The sequence below is a fragment of the Periplaneta americana genome, chromosome 9 (assembly GCF_040183065.1).
Source record: "Periplaneta americana isolate PAMFEO1 chromosome 9, P.americana_PAMFEO1_priV1, whole genome shotgun sequence".
Taxonomy (NCBI): Eukaryota; Metazoa; Arthropoda; class Insecta; order Blattodea; family Blattidae; genus Periplaneta; species Periplaneta americana.
Genome location: NC_091125.1, coordinates 151,920,270 through 151,946,620, shown reverse-complemented (window position 1 = coordinate 151,946,620; position 26,351 = coordinate 151,920,270). Strand labels below are relative to the sequence as shown.

The window sequence follows — 26,351 nt, the reverse complement described above, 5'->3', positions numbered from 1 at the left end:
GTCCGCGCATGCGTCAAAGCAAAACTGTTTCCATCGCGAGACCCTCATCTAAGCCACGAAATCTACTCAGAATATTTACACACATCTTGTCGTTAACAGTGGTGCTATCTCTCAGTAATGTTCAGAACGACTGAAGTAAAGAGAGAGAGAGAGAGAGAGAGAGAGAGAGAGAGAGAGAGAGAGAGAAAACAAATGTTTCCTTCTAACGAAGCCACGGACCAACGTCATGTCTTTATGTTGGCGACATTGTGTATTTAGTTTAATTTGGTCGTAACCGTAACGGCACGGTTCAAAGCTATCGTAGCAAATTCTGCAGTTTAGCGAATAATAATAATAATAATAATAATAATAATAATAATAATAATAATAATGAAGCGTAGGCTACAGGATAGCAACACATCAATTGTCATTTGCTCTCTAGGGTATTTAGTAAGTTATTATTATCGGATAAAAGCAGTACCCACAGAAATACCGTCATTATGTTGAACAATTTATTACTAAAGGTGAAATTATTTTAGTTTGTGTAGATCCGTAATATTTTTGTAATTTATTTTACTTATATTTTGCTTGTATCTTACGCTATTAGATCAGATTTTAAGTTAAATGCTCCTAAGATTGCGCACTTAGTAGATTTGTATCCATAGATACTCATTTTTGAGACCAACATAAAAACTATATTTATGAAACGGAAGTCTTGAATCTTAAGATCACAATAATATGAAAAAAGGTACAAAAATGAAATATTTGTTCTTTGCAAACATACTTCTTTGAAAAATTGTGAACGCGCAATCTTACAGGCACTGTCCTATAAGACTGCTCACGTTGTCCTTTAAGAAAGCGCGTCAACACATGTAACATTTAAAAAGTCCAGCGCCTTCGTAGCTTGAACACTCTTCATGCTTTGCACCCACTACACTGCACCCAGTCCTCAGAAAATGGTTCTTCATAGACTTCGTCATAATCAGGACAGAAAATTTTTCCTTCTGAAACTGTCCGATGTGCTGAATTGACGCTGATGGATTGTAATAATTGAATCTCTGCATTATTTAATGTTTCATAACTTTTTTGTTGTAGCTGAAGAATCACTACAAAAAACATTTTTGGTCTCAGGATGATTAATTATAGGCCTACATGTTGACATCAATTATTTTTTTAAAATCGAAAATTACCAGAAAAAGTTTGATTACAGATTTGTTATTAGTAGAGATAATTTTCTACAAAAATAAAACAGCAATTGCTAGTATTATTATGTTTTTTGCACACTAATGTATTCACCTCGGGAACAAAATTCCATTTGCATAAAAAATGACTTACCCCATTTACCCGAACACCATCCATATTTTGTTTAGGTAGGCCTCACGTGACGAGAATATTGTACGAAATGGAAATATAAAAATTGGAAATTTATCTTTCGAACAGATGGAGAAGTTCAAATAAATTGGAGCAACAGTAACAAATATAAATGATACTCGGGAAGAAATTAAACGCAGAATAAATGTGGGAAATGCCTGTTATTATTCGGTTGAGAAACTTTTATCATCCAGTCTGCTGTCAAAAAATCTGAAAGTTAGAATTTATAAAACAGTTATATTACCGGTTGTTCTTTATGGCTGTGAAACTTGGACTCTCACTTTGAGAGAGGAACAGAGATTAAGGGGACACTCAACTATATTTTGGAACTTTTTTCCTATTTGACCAATCTTTTTCAAATTTGGAGAAAAAGTTTAATATACACATGGAAAGTAATATGCAAAATCTCAGCTCATTAGATCCAATACTTTTCAAAATAAAAATATTTCAATTTTTCATCAATCATTAATTGAAATATCACTTTTAATTATCATTTTTTATTGTTTGGCTTTGTGCATTTGACTGTGACTTCTCAATGAATAGGGGAAGAATTCTGCGTATTGATTCAGTTCTGTCGCGTAAATTAGTGTAGAAATTTAATTTTTCATTTCTATAACACTTTTTCTCCAATTTTTAAGTTGAGTGTCCCCTTAAGGGTGTTTGAGAATAAGGTGCTTAGGAAAATATTTGGGGCTAAGAGGGATGAACTTACAGGAGAATGGAGAAAGTTACACAACGCAGAACTGCACGCATTGTATTCTTCACCTGACATAATTAGGAACGTTAAAGCCAGAGGTTTGAGATGGGGAGGGCATGTAGCACGTATGGGCGAATCCAGAAATGCATATAGACTGTTAGTTGGGAGGCGGAGGGAAAAAGACCTTTGGGGAGGCCGAGACGTAGATGGTAGGATAATATTAAAATGGATTTGAGGGAAGTGGAATGTGATGATAGAGAATGGATTGATCTTGCACGGATAGGGACTAATGGCGGGCTTATGTGAGGGCGGCAATGAACCTCCGGGTTCCTTAAAAGCCAGTAGATTTTAAGTAAGGCCTAATGATTTCATATTCGCAGCTAGTCGATTCATTGGAGCTAATGAACGTTGTTCTTTTGTTGTAAAGATAAATTCGATTGAATTTTTAGTATCTTTCAAATTTCTTTGGTACTGATTCGTAATTAAAGTAAAAGTGTGAATGAATTCAGCATGTAATCCGATAAGTTTTCAGTACAATTTACTTATGTATTCAAATTATTATTAATTTGTATGTTCCCTGATTCTACACTTAATCCGAGGGTGTACAGCCTCCCAGTTGCCTTAAGGGTTGTCGCATTCTTCCACGCCCTCAATACACCGTCATGGTAAGTTACATGCCTATTAGACACAAGTATTGACGTACCCCGAAGGCTGGCTGTCCATTTCCTTTTGCTTGTGGTCGTGGTGATTTGTAACAGTTGACATTAGCGTCGTCAAGGGAACGCTGTCTACGTCACACAACATCGCTCTCGTGAGACTTTCACTTGCTCTCACTTAAAACATGAAATTAAATTCCTGTTTCGCAACTTCCAGTAGCCGTGATCGTCTAGTGGTTAGGACATTGCGTTGTGGCCGCAATAACCCAGGTTCGAATCCTGGTCACGGCACGGAGATGTGTTTTTTGTAACAGGTTACAGACGCTCTGAGGGTGATTTTTTTGGGTGTGGCAGAATACCACACTGGAGGATGGAGAAAATGCAATTATTGTTTACACAGTTCAATATTATCATCGTTGCCATTTTTATGCCACAATTTTATTATAATCACTATCAGTACTGTCACCTCTATTATCATCATCACCATTACCATCATCATCATCACCTCCACTTCACGGTATAGAATTAATTTAAACTCCAGCATTCAGCAATTAATCCTAGATGACATTTTTACTGATATGTAGGAGATGTGTAGGATTGTGCAGTCACAAAAGATTTTAAAAGCAAATTATTTTTTTGTTAAAATGTAAGTTTATAGAATAATAATAATATTAATAATAATAATAATAATAATAATAATAATAAAACTAATAATAATGTCCACCGTTGTGGACCGTCAAATCCTGGTTGCGACAAGTTACCTGGTTGAGGTTCTTTCCGGGGTTTTCCCTCAACCTATTAAGAGCAAATGCTGGGTAAGTTTCGGCGCTGGACTTTGGACTCATTTCGCTGGAATTATCACCTTCATCTCGCTCAGACGCTAGATAACCATAGCAATTGGTAAAGCGTCGTAAAATGACCAATTAAAAAATTATGATTTTTTTTCGTAAGACTTCTCTTTCCTATTACTTGACTCACAATCATACTTGCCACTGTATAAGAGCAATGGGGAACTATCAACCTACGACACAAAGTCTAAGCTATCCTACTGCTAAACAAATAATCTTCAAGATCAAGCTAACTTTCGCATTAACAATTAAGCCACAAGGATTTGATGTTATCATTATGATGACCTTTTCGACAATTGAATATTATTTCTCACATTCGTATATATCCTTCCTCATGATCTTCCTCATGCTCGTATATTCTTCCTCATGTTCGTACATTCTCCCTCATGTTCGTATATTCTTCCTCATGTTCTTACATTCTTCCTCATGTTCGTACATTCTTCCTCATGTTCGTACATTCTTCCTCATGTTCGTACATTCTTCCTCATGCTCGTACATTCTTCCTCATGTTCGTACATTCTTCCTCATGTTCGTATATTCTTCCTCATGTTCGTATATTCTTCCTCATGTTCGTACAGTCTTCCTCATGTTCGTACATTCTTCCTCATGTTCATACATTCTTCATGTTCGTACATTCTTCCTCATGTTCGTACATTCTTCCTCATGTTCGTACATTCTTCCTCATGTTCGTACATTCTTCCTCATGTTCGTACATTCTTCCTCATGTTCGTACATTCTTCCTCATGTTCGTACATTCTTCCTCATGTTCGTACATTCTTCCTCATGCTCGTATATTCTTCCTCATGTTCGTACATTCTTCCTCATGTTCGTATATTCTTCCTCATGTTCGTACATTCTTCCTCATGTTAGTATATTCCTTCTCTTATTAATATACACTTCATTTTCGTCTTATTTTCGTTCACAATGTTCGTTTGGCGCTTGGGGCACAATACGCCTCTTTGTCGGTTTCTGCAAGAAGTTCCAGCTGAACAACGACTTCATTCGTGATGTTTCCCTTACTGCTATCAGAGGATCACTTGCCTTTTAAAATACCACCTGTACTCTGTTTCCTAAGAAGGAAGAACTTTTGTTTCAACGTCTAATCTATTTGTTTACTATGTTTAGGCCTGTTATGTGTATGCTATTATCTGTACTTAATTTCCCTTTTTTGTTCGTTCCCCACATTTCTCTTTTGTGGTCTGTTTTTGTTTTCACTCTGTGTTTGTTATGCTTTGTCCAATGAGGCAGTCCCGTTATTGGGAAAGCTGACAGACTGTCTTTCTCTATGAAGAAGAGAATGGCGAAGGTGAGGAAGAAAATTAACAGGAAGAAAATTTCGAATACAAACAAAAGAAGGAAGCAGATTGGAAAGGAAATGATTATGAGGGAGAAAATTACGAAGAAGAAAAAGGAAATAACGAATAAGATGAAGGAAAGGACGAAGATGATGAACATGATAATAAGTAAAAAAATAATGGAGGTGAGGAGGAAGATGATGATGATGATGATGATGATGATGATGATGATGATGATGACGATTATCGTGATAACCGAGAATAAAGAAAACAATACGGAAAAGTTGATGTCGAAGAAGTGCTTCTGGAGGGAACTGTGACGTCATTCTACTGGTGTGATCTTGGGAATCTTGGTAAGCTACAAATTACACCGAGTCCTCTCACTCAGGCAGTAATACTCAAAATTGCATAGCTGCCCCTGATTCGCTTTAATGTGGGCATCTCACATTTTAATGGCGGGTGATAATTACCGCGACTTGATGACTTTTGAGAGCGAGCGACTATCGCCCCATCTTAATGGCGCACTTTATAATTTGATGGGTTCACTTTGCGCATGATCCACATTACGCTTTCGAAAACTCCATTACCCACGTAAAGCAGATCTAATGATAGCTACACCAGCGCTCAAGTCTCTATGGCAACCAGACAGATATCCTGTCTGCTTACGTACTGGTATATTGTAATGCCACAGTAGAGAAATTGTAACTTATTTAAGCAATAGGCCTACAGTAAAATGTAGGACCTACTTATAACGAACGCCAGTATAACGAAACATTCGGTATTACGAAATTACTTTCTTCCCCATCCCATGTCGTTTTCCCATATAATTTAATGTTTAAATATTTCAAATTCACGAATATCTTTTATTACGAAAAATTCAGTATAACGAAATAAAAATTTCGCTCCCTTGCCGAAAAAAAAAAATACTTTTTTTTTAACGTATAATATTTTAAATACTGTAAATATAGGATACAATTCGTTAGCAAGTAGAGGCATATTTGATACAAGAACAACAACAACAACAATAATAATAATAATAAAAATAATAATAATAATAATAATAATAATAATAATAATAATAATATTGTGCACACCTGAGGAGTAACGGCTAGCGCGTCTGGCTGCGAAACCAGGTGGCCCGGGTTCGATTCCCGGTCGGGGCAACTTAACGGGTTGAGGTTTTTTCCGGGGTTTTCCCTCAACCCAACACGAGCAAATGCTGGGTAACTTTCGGTGCTGGACCGCGAACTCATTTCACCGGCATTATCAACATCTCATTCAGACGCTAAATGACCTAAGATATTGATAAAGCAGCGTAAAATACCTAATAATAATAATAATAATAATAATAATAATAATAATAATAATAATTTTATTTATTTATTTGTTTACTTATATATTTATTTAATGTACTTTACAATAGCCAGTCGCCAATTACAGTTCAGCACAAAGAATAATAATAATAATAATAATAATAATAATAATAATAATAACAATACAATTATTGCATCGTGTTCACAGGTACATTAAATATCTTTAAAATATGATAAAGGTTAAAAAAAAACTAAGAAAATGTTCTGTTTTATTTAACGACGCTCGCAACTGCAGAGGTTATATCAGCGTCGCCGGATGTGCCGCAATTTTGTCCCGCAGGAGTTCTTTTACATGTCAGTAAATCTACTGACATGAGCCTGTCGCATTTAAGCACACTTAAATGCCATCGACCTGGCCCGGGATCGAACCCGCTACCTTGGGCATAGAAGGCCAGCGCTAACCTAAGAAATTAATACTGTGTCAGTACAGGAGTAGAAGTTACGATTTTAAAAATATACCTGAGACTCACCGGGACCGGAATAAATGACTTCACGGGCGGCCAGTTGGCCATCGCTAATTTAAACCATGATAAAAGTTTAAAAGTTAAAAATTTGATAGTGTTAAATGCTGTTAACAATATTTTAACAGGATGAAGATTTTACGTTTTTTTTTTAACCTTTATCATATTTTAAAGATATTTAATATACACGTGAACACGATTCAGTAATTGCATTATTATCATTATTATTATTAGACTTCGTTGAATTGCCACACGCAGCATGCAATCAGGTTGCCGATGTACGGTAGTATAGAGGAGGTGAGCGACCTTCCGGTCTCGTAGTATAAGCAGTTCATGTTAAGAGTTGTGACCGGTCCAAATAGATAGAGCATCTACAGCTAATGTATACCTAAGTAAGCACTTGTTTTTGCATTACTGTGGTTGGAATAGTCAAAGCTTAACATTTATTCAGTGCAGACAAGAATTCAATCAAACATACTACAATGAGAGTGTTGCTGTTCCAAACAATTGCCTCTGGAGTATCCTTACCCCCGCAACCAGTCTTGACCGTTGAAAAACGTGGTTGGATGCTGTTAATTATTATGCAAAATATTACGGCAAAATAATGGAGGTAATTTATGCATTGGATAGCACAGACAGTTCCGCTGTTGCAGCTGTAAAATCATTGCCTTCTGAACAGCTATTGGAAGATATTCTATTCATTGATTCTAATTTTAAAATCGTGTCCAATAGCATCACCCTGTTAGAATCGTTTAATCTACAACTCTCAGAAGCCCTTAATATAGTGTATAAAATATCACAAACTGTTATCCAAAATAATAATTCACTAATTTCAGAAAAAATGAAATGTAAGTTGAGAAACATTATTGCTAAAAATTCTGCCTATTCATAACTTCGTATTATAAATGATGTATTCGTACTATCAGGTCACGACAAAACGTCTGAAGTTGGTGTACTGAAAATAGTGATTTTCCGTTCTTCAAATATGCACCTATTACATCGTGTGATGTTGAACGTACATTTTCCCAATATAAAAACTGTTTGAGTGACCATCGGAGGAGGTTTACTTTGCAGTCGCTCAAAATATACGTAACTCTTCACTTCAATTCACATATTCAAGGATGATGTGAGTATATTACATTACATTTTAAGAGTTAATATATCTCACTACAAAATAATTGTGTATTTACATGTTTAGACGTTTCCTACTTCAATGATCATTCATTATATTTCTTGAATGCAGGATACAGGTTTTATTGTAACCGCAGTATACTGCTCAGTGTTTACATCAGAGGCATACTCCATCCGTTGCACGCCCCATTCTCATACAGTCTATACCGCGTGCGCAGTAAACCTTACGATTCTCGTGGCAATTCCACGAAGTCTAATTATTATTATTATTATTATTATTATTATTATTATTATTATTATTATTATTATTATTATTATTATTATATAGGTATGATTATGTCTCGTGACCAGAATATTGTGCGAAATGGAAATATAAAAATTGGAGATTTATCCTTCGAAGAGGTGGAAAAATTCAAATATTTTGGAGCAACAGTAACAAATATAAATGACACTCGGGAGGAAATTAAACACAGAATAAATATGGGAAATGCCTGTTATTATTCGGTTGAGAAGCTCTTATCATCCAGTCTGCTGTCCAAAAATCTGAAAGTTAGAATTTATAAAACAGTTATATTAGCGGTTCTTCTGTATGGTTGTGAAACTTGGACTCTCACTCTGAGAGAGGAACATAGGTTCAGGGTATTTGAGAATAAGGTGCTTAGGAAAATATTTGGGGCTAAGCGGGATGAAGTTACAGGAGAATGGAGAAAGTTACACGACACAGAACTGCACGCATTGTATTCTTCACCTGACATAATTAGGAACATTAAATCCAGACGTTTGAGATGGGCAGGGCATGTAGCACGTATGGGCGAATCCAGAAATGCATATAGAGTGTTAGTTGGGAGACCGGAGGGAAAAAGACCTTTAGGGAGGCCGAGACGTAGAAAGGGAGGATAATATTAAAATGGATTTGAGGGAGGTGGGGTATGATGATAGAGACTGGATTAATCTTGCACAGGATAGGGACCGATGGCGGGCTTATGTGAGGGCGGCAATGAACCTTCGGGTTCCTTAAAAGCCATTTGTAAGTAAGTAAGTATTATTATATAGGATTTATAAAATAAAACTATCTGCCCTTCAATGAGGGTGACCACGAGAAAACAAATACATAATTACATAAAAGTTTACAATGAAACAATGAAAATATATACAATTAATTACAAAAGAAATACCTTGAAATAGACATGAAACTACAAAATTTGGATTGAGTACTTTAGAATTTCTCTAAGGAAATCCCTTTTGATTTTGAAAGATAGGTGTATTTGGAGATGGTACCACGAACTCCAAAATGAATTCCGTGTACTGACCAACGATTAGCTATGATGTTATACTGCATGCTAAAATAAGGAACGCGAAGTTCATAGATGATTATCTTTTCATCATTAAAGTTTTGGCTGTTGAGCATCTCTTTCAGACATGATAGTCGGTTCTAATATATTGCAGGTTAAAACTTAAATAAACGGAGATGACTATAGTAACGACTTCGGTAAGAAGTAAGACTTATCTTATCCGGTAAACGCAAGTTGTTTTACACTGACAGTGGATGACAGAGTCATGGCTATGTTGTTAAATGGTAGTTTGTCTCAATCGGACAACTGATGACGGAATTATATTTATGTTGTTGAACGATAGTTTGTTTCAATGAGACAACGGATGACGGCGTTATGTCAATGTTTTTAAACGATAGTTTGTCTCACTCGGTCAACGGATGATGAGGTAATGTCTATGTTCGTAAGGGGAGAGGATGGTGATATGTGTGGAATGCATAGCATAATATTTTGTGCGTATTTGTGCCCTTATCAGTTGTTGAGACACCATTGTTAAACTTCCTGCGTTATGGATTTTTAAATCACTCGCCCCCTTTTACTGTTGTTCCCGGTAAATTTAATTTTCAAAAAAAAAAAAAAATCTTTAAAATACTCTTTGATATGTGTGAAATGCATTGCATAACATTTCGTGGGTATTTGTGCCCTTATCGGATGTTGAGACGCCATTTTTAAACTTCCTGCACTATGGATTTTTAAATCACTCGTCCCCTTTTATCGGTTTACGGTAACTTCATTTTTTTGCTACATGCCAGACAAAAATGGATATAATTTCTGAACTATTAAAGATACAAGTATGAAATGTAGAACACACTTCTTTAGACTATTAGGAAACGTTTCTCTCTAATAGAATTTTGTTAATTGATTTCATTTTAAAACTACGTCCGTTTGTTTGCAAGAAAGGAATTCAGAAAAGTATTGTTAAATTTTAATTGTTTATTTTACAAACGTAGGGATTAATATCAAAATTCTGTTACAGACAGTTTGTAGAGCATGCTTTTGTAAGTACATTGCAAAAAACTGGATGAATCTACCTTTAAAAATGGTTTAGATATATCGGTTTTAGTAAAATCCTGCATTGGGTATATATATTTTTTCAAATCTGGACCCCCAAATAATTTTTTTTTTTTTTCAAAATATTTATTTTTGGTTGAGTTGCTACAGCTATGAGCTCTGTACATACAAATTTTAATATTTTACACCGAATAGGAAAAAAAAGTTAAAAACAAACACCATCCTCTCCCCTTAAACGATAGTTTGTCTCAATTGGTCAGCGAATGACGGAGTTATGTCAATATTGTTAAACGATAGTTTGTCTCGATCGGTCAACGGATGATGAGGTAATGTCTATGTTCTTAAACGATAGTTTGTCTCAATTGGTCAGCGAATGACGGAGTTATGTCAATATTGTTAAACGATAGTTTGTCTCGATCGGTCAACGGATGATGAGGTAATATCTATGTTCTTAAACGATAGTTTGTCTCAATTGGTCAGCGAATGACGGAGTTATGTCAATATTGTTAAACGATAGTTTGTCTCGATCGGTCAACGGATGATGAGGTAATGTCTATGTTCTTAAACGATAGTTTGTCTCAATTGGTCAGCGAATGACGGAGTTATGTCAATATTGTTAAACGATAGTTTGTCTCGATCGGTCAACGGATGATGAGGTAATGTCTATGTTCTTAAACGATAGTTTGTGTCAATTGGTCAACGGATAATGAAGTTTTATCTATGTTATTAAATAGTAGTTTGTCTCGATCGGTCAACGGATGATGAGGTAATGTCTATGTTCTTAAACGATAGTTTGTCTCAATTGGTCAGCGAATGACGGAGTTATGTCAATATTGTTAAACGATAGTTTGTCTCGATCGGTCAACGGATGATGAGGTAATGTCTATGTTCTTAAACGATAGTTTGTCTCAATTGGTCAGCGAATGACGGAGTTATGTCAGTATTGTTAAACGATAGTTTGTCTCGATCGGTCAACGGATGATGAGGTAATGTCTATGTTCTTAAACGATAGTTTGTCTCAATTGGTCAGCGAATGACGGAGTTATGTCAATATTGTTAAACGATAGTTTGTCTCGATCGGTCAACGGATGATGAGGTAATGTCTATGTTCTTAAACGATAGTTTGTGTCAATTGGTCAACGGATAATGAAGTTTTATCTATGTTATTAAATAGTAGTTTGTCTCAATTGGTCAGCAAATTACGGAGTTATGTCAGTATTGTTAAACGATAATCTGTCCCAATCGGTCAACGGATGACGAAGTTACGTCTGTGTTATTAAACGAAGTTTGTTTCACTGTGGCAACGGATTTCAGAGTTAAGCCTCTAACTTACTGTTAAACGCAAAAATGTCTCAATCGGGGGAGGGGGGGATGTAAAGTTTGTTGTTGAACTCACTGTTGTTTGAATAGGGTAGTGGATGACGAGGATATGTTTTTGTTGTGTTGTTAAATACAAGTTTATTCCAATTGGATAACAGGTGGCGGAGTGTGACGCTTATGTTGTTAAATTGCGCATATGCTTACAAGCTCAAGAAAAGTATTAATAAAGATCAATATCAACATGGCCGCTATACATAATGAGGTAGGGAAGAAGTAACTTACAGTTGTGATATAGACCTTTTCCGTTTATTTCGAAATGCACGAACTTCATAAGGTATGAATGAAAAGTTCTATCCACATAAATCCGATTTGGAGCAAATCCGTAGCATATAGGCCTATTTAATATCACTTTCAGACTATACATGTCAGAGTACTTCTTTATTAATAACTTGCATTTCCTTTTATAGAATAAACTTCATTTCCTTACATTTAACTTTATGTGGGTTGTCAAGTTTTTCCCACTCCTCCCAATTATTCAAAATCTTTACTAGTATTCAAAACGTATTAAATGCAAAAATATATTTTTATGAATTAAAAAAGCGCATTGATGACTTAGAAAATGGATACGAAACTTTGAAATTCAACCACTATTTGAATATTGGGAATAGAATTTAAATAAATATAAGGCCTAACCATGAAAAACAATGTATCAATATTCTAACTAGGCCTATATGTTATCAGTAAGGTTCGGATAAAGTAGCTGTATCAGCATAGGCTGTATAGCTGTATAGGATAAGACCATGACCTGATTCAGACTAAATAAACACTACCACCTTCCACTAGTTAAAACTCAACCTGCTGGGAAGAGCGCTCATCACCGCTAGCTAAAACCTTAGATCATATATGTAACAGATCACTCATCGTTATGTTAAAATCGGCAGCACTTTGAAGAGAACAACCGCCAGGATCGACACCCGTCCGCCGTAAACGAAGACGAGATGGCAGTACAGTCACTAATGCAATTCAAATGAGAATTATGACGTGACTCCTTATGTAACAACTAGATGGCAACGTAGTAAACCTGACAAAAGTTGTTAATGTCAAAGCCTATAAGGCCGACCTATCTGTTACATATATGATCTAGGCTAAAACATCAATGATACAGCCGATAGGAACTGAATATACGTCGCCACTACTTTCGGCTGGGGGATACGTGACAACTAGTTAATGTTTTTGAACAAAACGCACGGACCAAGGATGCCTATCCTGATACAGCTACTTTATCCGAACCTTAGTTATCAGTTCACAGAAATTGTTCGAAATGTCTCCCATTCACTACAAAACAAGGCATAATTCTGTTTTGGAAATTGTTTAATGTTTCCAGCAACACTGCGTCTTATCCTTCATTTTATTTTATTATCTTAATTATATACAGTATAATGAGTTGAAATCAGGATGTATTTGAAGCGCACCATTCAAGAACCTTTATCATTCAATTATTTTTCATTAATTTTTGTCAGCGATTATTTAATTCATGACATTCTTACTGTATATTAAACCAATTGTTTGTTGTTTTATACACATACATTGTTGTTGTTGTTGTTTAGTAAACTGTCCGAAGACAGGTCTGAACGTCACAAGCGATACTAATAAGGCACCACTTATGAGGAAACTAGGCCAGGAGATAAAGGGGAGGGTGGCCAGTTTCTTTCCCCTTCCATTGCATACATAGGCGATTAGCTCAAAATTTAAAGTTTTGAGGAGACTGCATTTTAAAGTTTCATGCTGCAGAGAAAAATTCAAGGATCATTGAAGTTACTTCAAATTATGTTAATGATATGGCCTACTATAAGTTTTAAATTATAGTAACGTTAATTTGATTTTTCACAATAGCATGAAACTCTAAAATGCAGTAATTCTCAAAACTTTAAATTTGGAGTTGTTTTCCTTTTAAGCGGGCCTGTCGAAATGATAAAATACAAAAATGTAAAAATTACTAGTAACTCTACTGACATGAGCCTGTCGCATTTAAACACATTTAAATGTCATCGACCTGGACCAGGATCGAACCCACAACGTCGAGCACAGGAGGCCAGCGCTATACCGACTAAGCTACCCAGGCCGACTAAAAGATTTTTACCCCTATAACTTTTGCATATAGAGTTTATTCATAAACTTTGCAAATAGGAAAGCTACAGGAAATATTCCATACTTTTTACTAACCTTGTGTAAAGCAGTGTTGCCAATACATCAATTGTATCCCCGTCAGTCTAACATCTCGAAATTCGTCAGAATCCGTCAGAATTAAAAAAAAATAAGACCCACTCCATATATCTACATACAAATAAAAAGCAAATTTTAATACAACTTACTTACCAATCTTGATTAAAATAATAATTCATCCACATCATCTGCCTCTAGTTCTGTAATTGATGTGCTAGATTGGTCTATGCTCCCTCAAAATTTAAACAATTAAAAATGACAGCAGCTAAAAAAGTCAAAAGACGATGTAAATCCTAATTTCCGCCGGAAAATCCGTCATCCGTCAAAGCCATCCTTTGCCCGTCCGCTACTTTGAAATTTTGACGGGATTTCAGTCCAGTTGGCAACACTGGTGCAAAGGCACGTTAACACATCTCCATAATGTATATCTATTATTCAAGTCTGAGAACTGTACTATGGATGTAAGATTGAAGTAGTATGGTAGCCTTTATATCCTGTAACAGATCTGGTACATGCAAAAATACTTATCTGAGAAATAGCCTACCTATTACGAGTAAGAACTTTGATTTGAACTGGGTGCAAGGTTACATTTTTATGTCCTTCTTCGAAGTCAGGACTCTGTAATAATCTCAGCACAGTATGATGACTATTTAATAACATCTTTAGCTGCTGAGTTCGGTTTTTATTACGATCTGTTAACATTTAGACATATTCCACATATGCAATATTGTTTTGACGCGCTACGTACAGGATGCGACGTAACTCATGACGGTAATATTCTTCGTTGTCTTAAGTTGATATTGACTTTCTTTTGTTTGGAATATGCTTCTCTTACTACCATCATTGTCTTCCTGCTATTCATTCTTCCTGTCCTTTCCTTGTCTTCCTCGTTTTAAAAATTTTCCTGCCTCCTCGTATTTTTCTCTCACTTCATTTTAATTGTGTCTCTCCTTGGTCTCCTTTCTCTTCTTTATTGTTCCCTATTCTTGTAATTATCTTGCTTCCTCTTCTTTCTTAAGGGACACCAGGACTGAATATTTTTGCCTAAAATTGCATATAAATATATTACATAAATATTTATCTTATACTCCCTCTGTTCCAAAATATAGTATAGGAAGATGTAATTTATTCTGTTCCAAAATATGGAAACAGAAACTCAAATATTTTTTGTTTGTATTTACGTTTTCTCAAAACTATGATTTTGGCAAATAAAAAGGTCCCTAACTGCTTCCATTTGCTACGATTGACATGAAACTTTGCAGTAATACTCAGCATACTCCAGTAGGCCTACATAAAATTGTGCATGGAATCGGCTCTTAATTGAAAAATTTATGGTATGAATTTTTAATTTAAATGATTAAAGAAAGTGCGCATGGATTTTTTAATTTAAGCATTGGTTAATGAGATAAAATTTTGATACAAATAATAATTTTTGCTTGATAAATTTCATTAATATTTAAAAATCACATGGAGTGAGGTCGGGGGAACGTGGAGGCCGATGCAAACATTCTAAATCTTCACAGTCAGCACGTCCAATCCATCTCCTTCGAAGTCGTGTATTCAGTTCGTTTCTAACATCTAAGTGGTAATAGGGTGGAGCCCCATTCTGCTGAAAAATGAGACCCTCGATGTCCTGTTTCAGTTGTGGAAGAAGCCGTAACTGTAACATGTCTAGGTACGAATTACCTGTGACTGTCGCCTCAACAAAAAAGAAAGGGCCATGCACCTTTTCACGGCTTATAGCACTGACTGAGATATGTGAAAATCTAGCACACAAAATGCCCTCCTGTCTTCGTTTGCAGCCATTTTTCTGTTATATCTTCTCCTAGCAACAAAATTAATAAATATGCGACAGGTTCACCAACATAACAAAAAATCATGAGATGTAAATCGTTCATAGAAAAACTTTAAACGCAGGAACAAATCTGAAGCTGCCAGAGCTGTTTTGAATAATTTACACATAATTTAATATCACTGAAATAAGGGAAAATTAATACCAAGGGTCGACCTGGTTGGCGAGTTGGTATAGCGCTGGCCTTCTATGCCCAAGGTTGCGGGTTCGATCCTGGGCCAGGTCGATGGTATTTAAATGTGCTTAAATGCGACAGGCTCATGTCAGTAGATTTACTGGCATGTAAAACTCCTGAGGGACAAAATTCCGGAACATCCGGCGACGATGATATAACCTCTGCAGTTGCGAGCGTCGTTAAATAAACCATAACTTTTTTTTAATACCAAGGAACTAATTTGTAGCTGGGACTGAGTGGTTAGACCTTCAGCTTGTTACGCAGGCAGTCCTTGTTTGAGTCCCAGTCAAACCTGGGGTGGTTCACTGAAAAATCCATAGTGAGACTTGTGGCGGACAAGGTCGCAATTGCGTTTTCTCGGGACTCTCCCATTTCCCCATATTAGGCAACTACATCATTCCGTCAATATTTCTCCATTTCACCATTATTCCATAGCTGGCGACGCACGGAGGGGCTGGCCTAGGGACGAGGGTATTGCCTACTCCAAACCTGGGTACACAGCGAACCTTAGTGTAGTCAGCCGGTGTGGGTTTGGGATTGCGCTTAGCTTGAGGATTAGAGTAATAGATCTTGAAAGGTCGCAGTGTAGGCTCGTAGTGTCCCCTCCCTAGTAAATTAAAATTAATTCAATGCATGGAAATTGATTAAATTTGGTACCGTTATATAAATGTAGAAACACAACAAACCCACTGAATTTGAAAGCAATTAATCAAAAACTTTAAAAGTTTCAAAAGTCAGTGCCAGTGTCGTTAAACTTAGGGGAGAGTCTGGTAGTATCGGACATCGGGTAGTATCGGACAGTGCGTTTCTTTCATCTACCACCATATGGTAGTACCTGAATGACATAGTTACGTTTCTCTATGCGATATCACAGAAACGTAACCATGTCAATCAGGTACTATCAACTGGTGGTAGATGAAAGAAACTCACTGTCCGATATTACCCGCTGTCCGATACTACCCGACTCTCCCCTACTCTTTTCATCTTCCAACGCTGTTGAGCGAAATTGATTTAAAAAGTCTACTAGTAACACAGCATGGCTTTCTCCGGGAGGGAAGTAAATCTGGGAGGCCCATATCATAGATTTACGACACTTAAAGAACTCTGGCCCCGATAGAGAGCTTCAGACAAAGTTTGTCGGTCGTTTGAATTTCACATTGTACCTCAATGCCAACTAACTTCGACACTTGCAGCTCGTTAAATAAAACAGTACTAATTCCCATTTTCTGCCTTCTCCGTTTATTAGTGTGCCTCTCTCTCTCTCTCTCTCTCACCAGTCCCGCATTCCCGTACAGCCTGTAGCCGCCCGTTTTGATTTATGTGCTGAACAGGTTCCCGTAATAATTACAGCTCGTAGCCGGTGAAATGACATCAATCTTAAATCCATACGTGAGTATTGTTTGAGCTTAATGACAGCGAATTTATGTTTACTACTTGATTACGCTAACCATGAAATATTGCGTCTTTCCTTAATATTCATTTATAACGCGATGCTGACTGATTGTTACTGTATCAACTGCTTACGCTAACGACGTAGCAATAAACATTCTGCACTAACTGATTGATACAGGGTGTTCTCAAACCGTCTCAGTCACTTGGTACTGTTTTGATCTTCATTCACTCATCATTCATTGTTGTATTTGTGCCAGTGATTTCCGGATAGAGACATTTTCTCTTAAACTACCTGTGAAAAACAAGTGTTAATCATATGGGATACGTCATATTACTAACGGCTCCAAATAATCACAAATAGGGTAACTTGCATTTTAAAATCTGAATGCGGTCGAATAATGGCTTTTAATTTGAGAAGCCGTTAACAGAGTCTCTGGTGGCGCCGACAATAGAGAACACCTGTCTGACAGCCTTTTTCTCGCCATGTTTGTTACAAGTCTATCGAGTTAGAAACCCAGGCCCTTTTGTTAGAAAATTTGAATGTGTTTTGTAATCAAATTCCTAGGTTTTGAAACTGTGCGTGGAAATTTGATACTGTGAACTTTATACGCAACTATCAATAGCGCCTCTTCCATGAACCTGCAAGCTTTTCTGAGACCATTGTGGTTATTTGCTGGTATAAAATCGCGAAAAACATTTTCTGCCAAAACAAATCACCTATAAATAATAGAAAAAGTGTAGTGTTATTCTTTCAGTAACAGTACTAGATTTAGACTATGACATAATTTCTGTACAATTTTACAACATTAAAAAAGATTGTGCAATTAATGTTAAATAAAATAAAAACCTAACATATATTTTCTATTTGGGCTACATGTATTACGTGCTTCGCAACACTTCACTTCCTTTGTCATGTTGTGAATGATATTACTGTTTGTAAAGCAATTGTTTTAAGTATTCTTCAAAATATACAGTATTTATTATGCAACAAAATAGAAACAGAATTGTTTCTCTTTATAAGTTCAACCATAGTCGCTGTTACTAGGCAATCATAATAGCGCTACTATCTATTGGCAGTGATAAATAAGGAGCGGATTCCTATGTAATTAAATATTATTTTTGCGTGTGTTAAAACACAATTAACAAAGTTAAAAATTCCGAATATGAAGTTTCAAGTTTAAAACCCGAATTTTATTTCACATAAAAACACATATTTTCACAAAAAAAAAATATTTTCAGGAAATATATTATAAACACATAAATCTTGGAGTTTTTTTACTTAAATAATTTTTTACAAGAAATTTTAAATATTTTAAAACTGAATCAATTATATCACTTAGAAGTACGTTATCTTTTTATAATTCTTGGTTGCTTCGTGTTTCTAAGCGCTGTGTGGTGTATCCGTGATCCATTTTCGTAATAGTATCGCCTCAAGTTCTGAGAACTGCTAGGCAGCATATCAGTGTTATTATTAGAGAATAAATTAACATGGACAAGGAGAAGAGATCTTGCAACACATAATTAGGAATGTTTATTGTTGCTGAAGATGATTTCATTCTACGCTTTGTGAAACATAATAGATAAAAGCTCGGGTATGAACATTATTTAATTTAAGCAAATCTCTTGCCTCTCGCTCATGTCTATCAAGTAAGGCAATATATCTCGTTGTGATTCCCTGTTATCGGGCTTCGTCAATCAATATCCTTCAAGATATACTGAAAGATGGTTGTTTAAAAAACGATTTCGCTTTCCTATTAGCAAATCTAAGCTTTTTGTGTGAGTCCATAAAAAAACTCGAAACATCCAAAAACCTGTTGTCTGAAACAGGGAGGTGCGTGCCATGGAAATTAAACTAGACTCGCTACCAGGTTCAGAAGCAAAATTACTAAGGGACAAATTCCAGAATGTGTTTGGGAAAAACAGTGGATATAAAAAAAATGTGTAAAGTTGCTCAAATATTGGAGGATGTGCCTGTAGGTGAAATTGACGGTGTTTGTGTTTGTGACATTCCTCTCTTTAAATATGCACGTCTGACGTCCTGTGATGCGGAAAGATCGTTTTCACAATATAAGTCGTTCAGAAATAATCGCATGCATTTGTGATGGAGAATTTGGAGATGACCTTTGCTGTTCACTGAAATTCTCGGCCAACTACTAGCACTTAAGTGTGGTTGGTGAGTACCTAGTAAAATTTATTTTTCAAGCTAAGTAAGGTATTTTTGTCATATTTAAAAAAAATATATTTTTATTTTTAGCAGATATTTTCCTACTTTTTAGCACATAAAAAATAAATATATTTAAATTTTTTGGCACATAAAAATCCGCTCCCTAGTGATAAATAGTTGATGTACTGTATTGGTTTCTATTTTGATATTATATCGAGACTGTCTGTTGACAATGGTACATAATTGTTTCATTGATTTTCCCTTTTGCTACCTTCTGTTGGAAATGGTACGTGGTTGATTTATTAGATTTCCATTTTGCTAACATATTACGATTATCTGTTGGAAATAGTAGGCTACATTGTTGATGTGTTAGATTTTCATTTTGGTACCACATTGCGTTATCTTTTGCAAATGGTTAATTTTTTATGTATTGAATTTCCATTTTGCGAATATCTTTTGCAAATGATGTCATCGTAAAAAAAAAAAAAGAAAGACAGGCTCCCATGCGCTAAGTCCGCTTTGGAAGACTTCGGCTGATTTCGTGAAAGCTTAGGTTTGCATGTTAAGGAGTTTCTTATGCAAGAATCCGCTCAGTGTTTCTTTTGTATTTTTTGTATGTTATTTTTCTGTCTGCTTATGTAGACCAAGGATTTATAAATAATCTATAATAATATATTCCAGGGGTAAATTAGGTGCAAATTAAGAGGAGATCGTTTTTCTTGTCTAAAACTGTACACTTGATCAAAATGAAACCGACTTTAAGTCTTTCTGTCTCAGTCTTCTTTTTCTTTTTTGTATTTATTTTCGAATAGAGTTATAGGCCTATTATTGTTAATGTAATTAATAATATTTCATGTACGTTTTTCTCGTATGTATATAAACAAAATGTGTCAAATGATTCAAGAAGAAATTATTGTACACACACATCACAGCAGGGGGGGGGGGAATTTGTATGTAATGATAAAAGCTAAAGGTAGGCTTATTACAAATTATGTAACTGATATATCTTTTGAAAGATGGTTTCAGAAATTCAGCTATTAACACAGAGATCGTCGCTAATCTGATAAAATAACTGAACTGTTGCGACAGAATAAAAGATATAGCGTAAAAATGTGGCATATATTTTGAAGTTAATCCTAAGGATATGTTGTGTCTATTATAATTTCCAACGACCAAACTTTATGCTAGACTTTGAACATTCCATCACCCAGATTCTAGAAATCTGTGCGCGCAGCGATCGAGTGGTGATGATGCTGGTGCCCGAGTCGTGACTTGGAAATGATACGTTGCGTTGTCGGAGGGTGTGCGTTCAATTATTCAGCGAGGTCCTGACAGGAGATATGGGCCGCGCTAACACAGATTGATTAGGGCTGCGGAGTGGACACATCCAAGCAGCCCTTGAGGGCCCTCTTCGTAATAAGCCAAGGTCACGCTATTATGATATGATATTATTATAGGCGGTGCGTATAATTTCGTAAATGATAGAGTAGGAGCCCGGCGGGCAGCGGGAGCCTATTACGAGCTGATGAGCAACTACCGAGATGGATGGACGGGGGCTGTTATTACTCTGATTAATAAGTCCCGTAACACAAGGAGCCATGCACACGGTACAGTCAGCGGCAGAGGAACGGAATAAAAACAAGAGATAAATAATTCGAGAATACAGAGCAGGAATGAAAAAAGAATAATGGAGTAAAAGGAAGGAGAACAGAATATAACAAGAAGATAAAAGAAATTATAAGTTAAGAACGGCTTAGAATGGATGAATAAATGAACGATCGATGAACGAGTGAAGAAACGGATGAACAAGTGAAGGAACGAATGAATAAGTGAAGGAGCGGATGAATGAGTGAAGGAACTGATGGACGAGTGACGGAACGGATGGACGAGTGAGCAAACAGATGAACGAGTGAAGGAACGGATGGACGAGTGAACAAACAGATGAACGAGTGAAGGAACGGATGGACGAGTGAACAGATGAACGAGTGAAGGAACGGATGGACGAGTGAACAAACAGATGAACGAGTGAAGGAAACAATGGACGAGTGAAGGAACGGATGGACGAGTGAACAAACAGATGAACGAGTGAAGGAACGGATGGACGAGTGAAGGAACGGATGGAGGAGTGAACAGATGAACGAGTGAAGGAACGGATGGACGAGTGAACAAACAGATGAACGAGTGAAGGAAAGAATGGACGAGTGAAGGAACGGATGGGCGAGTGAACAGATGAACGAGTGAAGGAACGGATGGACGAGTGAACAAACAGATGAACGAGTGAAGGAAAGAATGGACGAGTGAAGGAACGGATGGACGAGTGAACAGATGAACGAGTGAAGGAACGGATGGACGGGTGAACAAACAGATGAACGAGTGAAGGAACGGATGGACGAGTGAAGGAACGGATGGACGAGTGAACAGATGAACGAGTGAACAAACAGATGAACGAGTGAAGGAAAGAATGGACGAGTGAAGGAACGGATGGGCGAGTGAACAGATGAACGAGTGAAGGAACGGATGGGCGAGTGAACAGATGAACGAGTGAAGGAACGGATGGGCGAGTGAACAGATGAACGAGTGAAGGAACGGATGGGCGAGTGAACAGATGAACGAGTGAAGGAAAGGATGGACGAGTGAAGGAACGGATGGGCGAGTGAGCGAACGGATGGACGAGTGAGCAAACGGATGAACGAGTGAAGGAACGGATGGGCGAGTGAGCGAACGGATGAACGAGTGAACGAACGTATGAACGAGTTAACGAGCGGATGGACGAGTGAGCAAACAATGAACAAAGAACGAACTGATGGACAAGTGAGCAAACGGATGAACGAGTGAAGGAACGGATGAACGAGTGAGCGAACGAATGAACGAGTGACCGAACGAATGGGCGAACAGATGAATGAGTGAAGGAACGTGTGAACGAGTGAGCGAATGAACGAACGAGCGGACAAACGAATGGCCGAACGGATGAATGAGTAAAGGAAGAATGTACGAGTGAACGAACGAACGAACGAGTGAAGGAACGGGTGGAGTGATGGAACGAATGTACGAGTGAACGAACGGAAGGACAAGTGAAGGAACGGATAAACGAGTGAAGGAACGAGTGAACGAATGAAGTAACAGCAGAACGGTTGAAGGAACGGGTGAGCTAGTGAAGAAAGGAGTCAACGAATAAAGGAACTGGTGAACTAGTGAAGGATAAAATCAACGAATTAAGGAACAGGTGTACGAATAAAAGAACGCTTGAACTAATGAAAGAATAGGTCAACGAATGAAACAGCAAGTGAACTTTAGAAGTAGAAAATCAACGATTGAACAGGTGAACGAGTGAAAGAAATGATGAACTAGTGAATGAACGAGTTTGAAGGAACAGGTGGGCGGTTGAAGGAACAAGTCAACAAATGAAGAAAGAGGTGAACGGATGAAGGAACTGGTGAACTAGTGAAGGAAGGACTCGACGAATGAAATAACAGTTGAACGGATGAAGGAACTGTTGAACTAGTGAAGGAAACAGTCAACGAATGAAAGAACAGGTGAACGGTTGAAGAAACGGGTGAACTAATGAAGAAACAAGTCAACGAATAAAGAAACAGATGAACGAATAAAAGAACGAGTGAACTAGTTAAGAAACGAGTCAATGAATGAAACAACAAGTGAACTAGTGAAGGAAGGAGTCAACGAATGAAGGAACAGTTGAACGGACGAAGGAACTGTTGTACTAGTGAAGGAAGGCATCAACGAATGAAGGAACAGGTGAACGGTTGAAGGAACGGGTGAATTAGTGAAGGAACGAGTCAACAAATGAATCAAGAGAACGAATGAAAAAACGGGTGAACTATTGAAAGAACAAGTCAAAGAATTAATGAACAGGCGAAGGAATGAAGGAACTTGTGGGCGAGCAGACTGTAATGTCAGTGATGGGGAAGAACGAAATACAGCAGAGGAGAAGAAGAAAGAATTGACAGAAACAAAGGAGGAGGAAACAAAGCTTGACCAAAGAGGAAAAGTGCTAAGTAAAGGGAGAGGCGATGAAATTAAAACAAGGGGGGCGGGGAAACAATTTTTAGACTGTTCCCTTCCCGTTCATGGTTATTATTATTATTATTATTATTATTATTATTATTATTATTATTATTATTATTATTATTATTATTATTATTATTGATCTAGATTTATTTTCCAGGCTGAGAGGCCGTGGTCTATTGGTTGGTTTTATACCAGACGTTTCGTCTGCAACTGCGGCAGACATCTTCAGTGGAGTGGTATCCGAGGTCGCAAAACTCTTCTCGGCGTACCTGAGGCAACTGATCCTGTGCCTGGTTGTTGCCTACTGTAAGGTACGCCGAGAAGAGTCTGATATAAAACCAACCAATAGACCATGGCCTCTCAGCCTGGAAAATGAATCTAGATCTATAGACTCCGGCCGAGAAAGCCTACACTACAAGATTATTATTATTATTATTATTATTATTATTATTATTATTATTATTATTATTATTATTATTCAGTAACGGATATGATATAGCCTATACATAGTTTTAGAAGCTACTTTTTAAAAATGAAAATATATTCTTTGGATGTTTAATTCTCACCTCGTCCCATTACGATTTTCTTACACTCATGTGAATTTTCAACATTACTGCTTTGAAGGGTTTCATTGTATCTTTCTTTTTTTTGCGTCGTAACGGATGTGACAAAAACGACACCCATCCCAAAACTTCATTTTATATTAGCTAAAAAAATCTGTTAATGTTTCTGAATAATTGTACATACCTTAATAATTCTTTACTAATACTTAAAGGATGACATTAACTGTCTGTTGATAAGTTCAGTGAGTATTTATTTTAAATTAAACACAATAATGTTGCTTTCTGTAATGGATGTGACAACACATAAAATATGTTTTTATTTTATTGTGCACGGAACACATTAAGTTATGAGATATTCACAAATATTACTGTACATTATTATCTTATTTTCACAGCGTGATAAATAATTTTACTTTTTTGTATGAGGTATATTATGTTATATAAGACTGGCTGTATTATTATTTTATTGAAAATATTTCTCTATATTAAACATTTATAAATATAGCTGATATTGATGTTAATCTTGGAGAAAATCTTCACACAGAATTGATGAGTCATTTCAGCTTATATTCGAATCTTACGGATGGACTATGTTGAGAGGTATTCTTGGAATGTATTCTACTAGAGATCTAAACGCGATGTTAAAGGGTAGTAACAGGTCATTATCTGCAAAATGTAAATGTACAACATAGCCTATCTGTTAGGTTAATATGGACATGTGTGTGGCCCTATTACAACCAGCATTGCAAGGAGATGTCACGTTCACACAGTAACAGTAACAAGGGAAGCAGAGTCAATTAGAGAATCAACTGTCTCATACAGGGTGTCTCAAACTATCAGTACCAAAATAATACCGGTAGTAGAATATTCTGTTTTTAACATTTTGAGTTAGCGATGCATTCTCTGTCGTTGTCGTTAAAAGAGCGCTGTAAATTTCAAACAATCATTCGACTCTCTCTTGGAAATGTATGAAACAGTCTAAACTGTACAAATACTACTGGAGGGAGGTAGAAACATTTTAAGTTCACTACAGTTTGGAATAGATTTTATGATCAATAGTAAATCTCGAAAAGACTTAGTATATGATTATGTCTCCTGACCAGAATATTGTACGAAATGAAACTATAATAAAGGGAGATTTATCCTTCGAAGAGGTGGAAAAATTCAAATATCTTGGAGCAACAGTAACAAATATAAATAACACTCGGGAGAAAATTAAACGCAGAATAAATATGGAAAATGCCTGTTATTATTCGGTTGAGAAGCTTTTGTCATCTAGTCTGCTGTCAAAAAATCTGAAAGTTAGAATTTATAAAACAGTTATATTACCAGCTGTTCTGTATGGCTGTGAAGCTTGAGAGAAGAACAGAGATTAAGGGTGTTTGAAAATAAGGTTCTTAGGGAAATATTTGGGGCTAAGAAGGATGAGGTTACAGGAGAATGGAAAAGTTACACAACGCAGAGCTGCACGCATTGTATTCTTCACCTGACACAATTAGGAACATAAAATCCAGACGTTTGAGATGGACAGGGCATGTAGCACGTATGGGCGAATCCAAAAATGCATAAAGAGTGTTAGTTGGGAGGCCGGAGGTAAAAAGACCTTTGGGGAGGCCGAGACGTGGATGGGAAGATAATATTAAAATGGATTAGAGGGAGGTGGGATATGATGGTAGAGACTGGATTAATCTTGCTCAGGATAGGGACCAATGGCGGGCTTATGTGAGGGCGGCAATGAACCTCCGGGTTTCTTAAAAGCCACTAAGTAAGTAATTTTTTACTTTCATATTCTGTGCTACATGGACTCTAAATCATTGAATGTTCAACGTAAACAGATAAGGATAAGTATTGTCTTAAGATAGTCCAGTGTTTTCAGTGAGAAAAGGTAAAGTTTTTCGATGGTACAGTTACCCAAAGAAAGAATGAGCCGTTGGAATATTCAAAGTCCCAGATACGAGACACTGCGCATGATCGGAGATCCAGAGCACAGATACACAAGATAACGCGTTATTGAGTTGTTCAAATTCAGTGTATTTGTATTGTTGTTGGAACTCGTTCCGAAACTCGTTTGTAAAACTGAAAGAAAAACGTTAATTTGTTGTAAATATTACATAAAAAGTATAAAAATTGTATTCTTATTAAATGTAAATTTAATTTTCTTTTATGAGTTTTGCTTCTGATTGAGGTTCTGGCTGATATGTACATCTATTATAGGCAGCACATCTCACTTAACGATATAAGTCAGAGGAAGAACAAATCATCACTCATGAGGCAATTAGGCCAGGAAATAATGGGGTAGGGTGACCAGTTTCTTTTCGCCTCCATTGCATACATCGCTCACTAGTTACATATTACATTAATTAGAATTCAGATACATACAAACAATTATTTTCCCTCTGACATATATCGTCGATATGTAGGCTACTGTCTGATAAAAATAGATATAGGTACATATCAGCCAGAACCTCAAGCAGAGTTGACGT

The 26,351-nt window shown here is 36.6% G+C and overlaps 1 protein-coding gene and 1 non-coding gene across 2 annotated transcripts in view; both read left to right on the top strand.

Moving 5' to 3' along the window:
* The window catches only part of Bmcp (uncoupling protein Bmcp mitochondrial), a 415,529-nt gene that overhangs the window by 6,926 nt on the left and 382,252 nt on the right, over positions 1–26,351 (top strand). The gene's annotated exons all lie outside the window — the stretch shown is intronic.
* On the top strand, positions 2,923–2,994 carry TRNAH-GUG (transfer RNA histidin (anticodon GUG)). The gene has a single exon. It is a non-coding gene; the product is annotated as a tRNA-His (tRNA).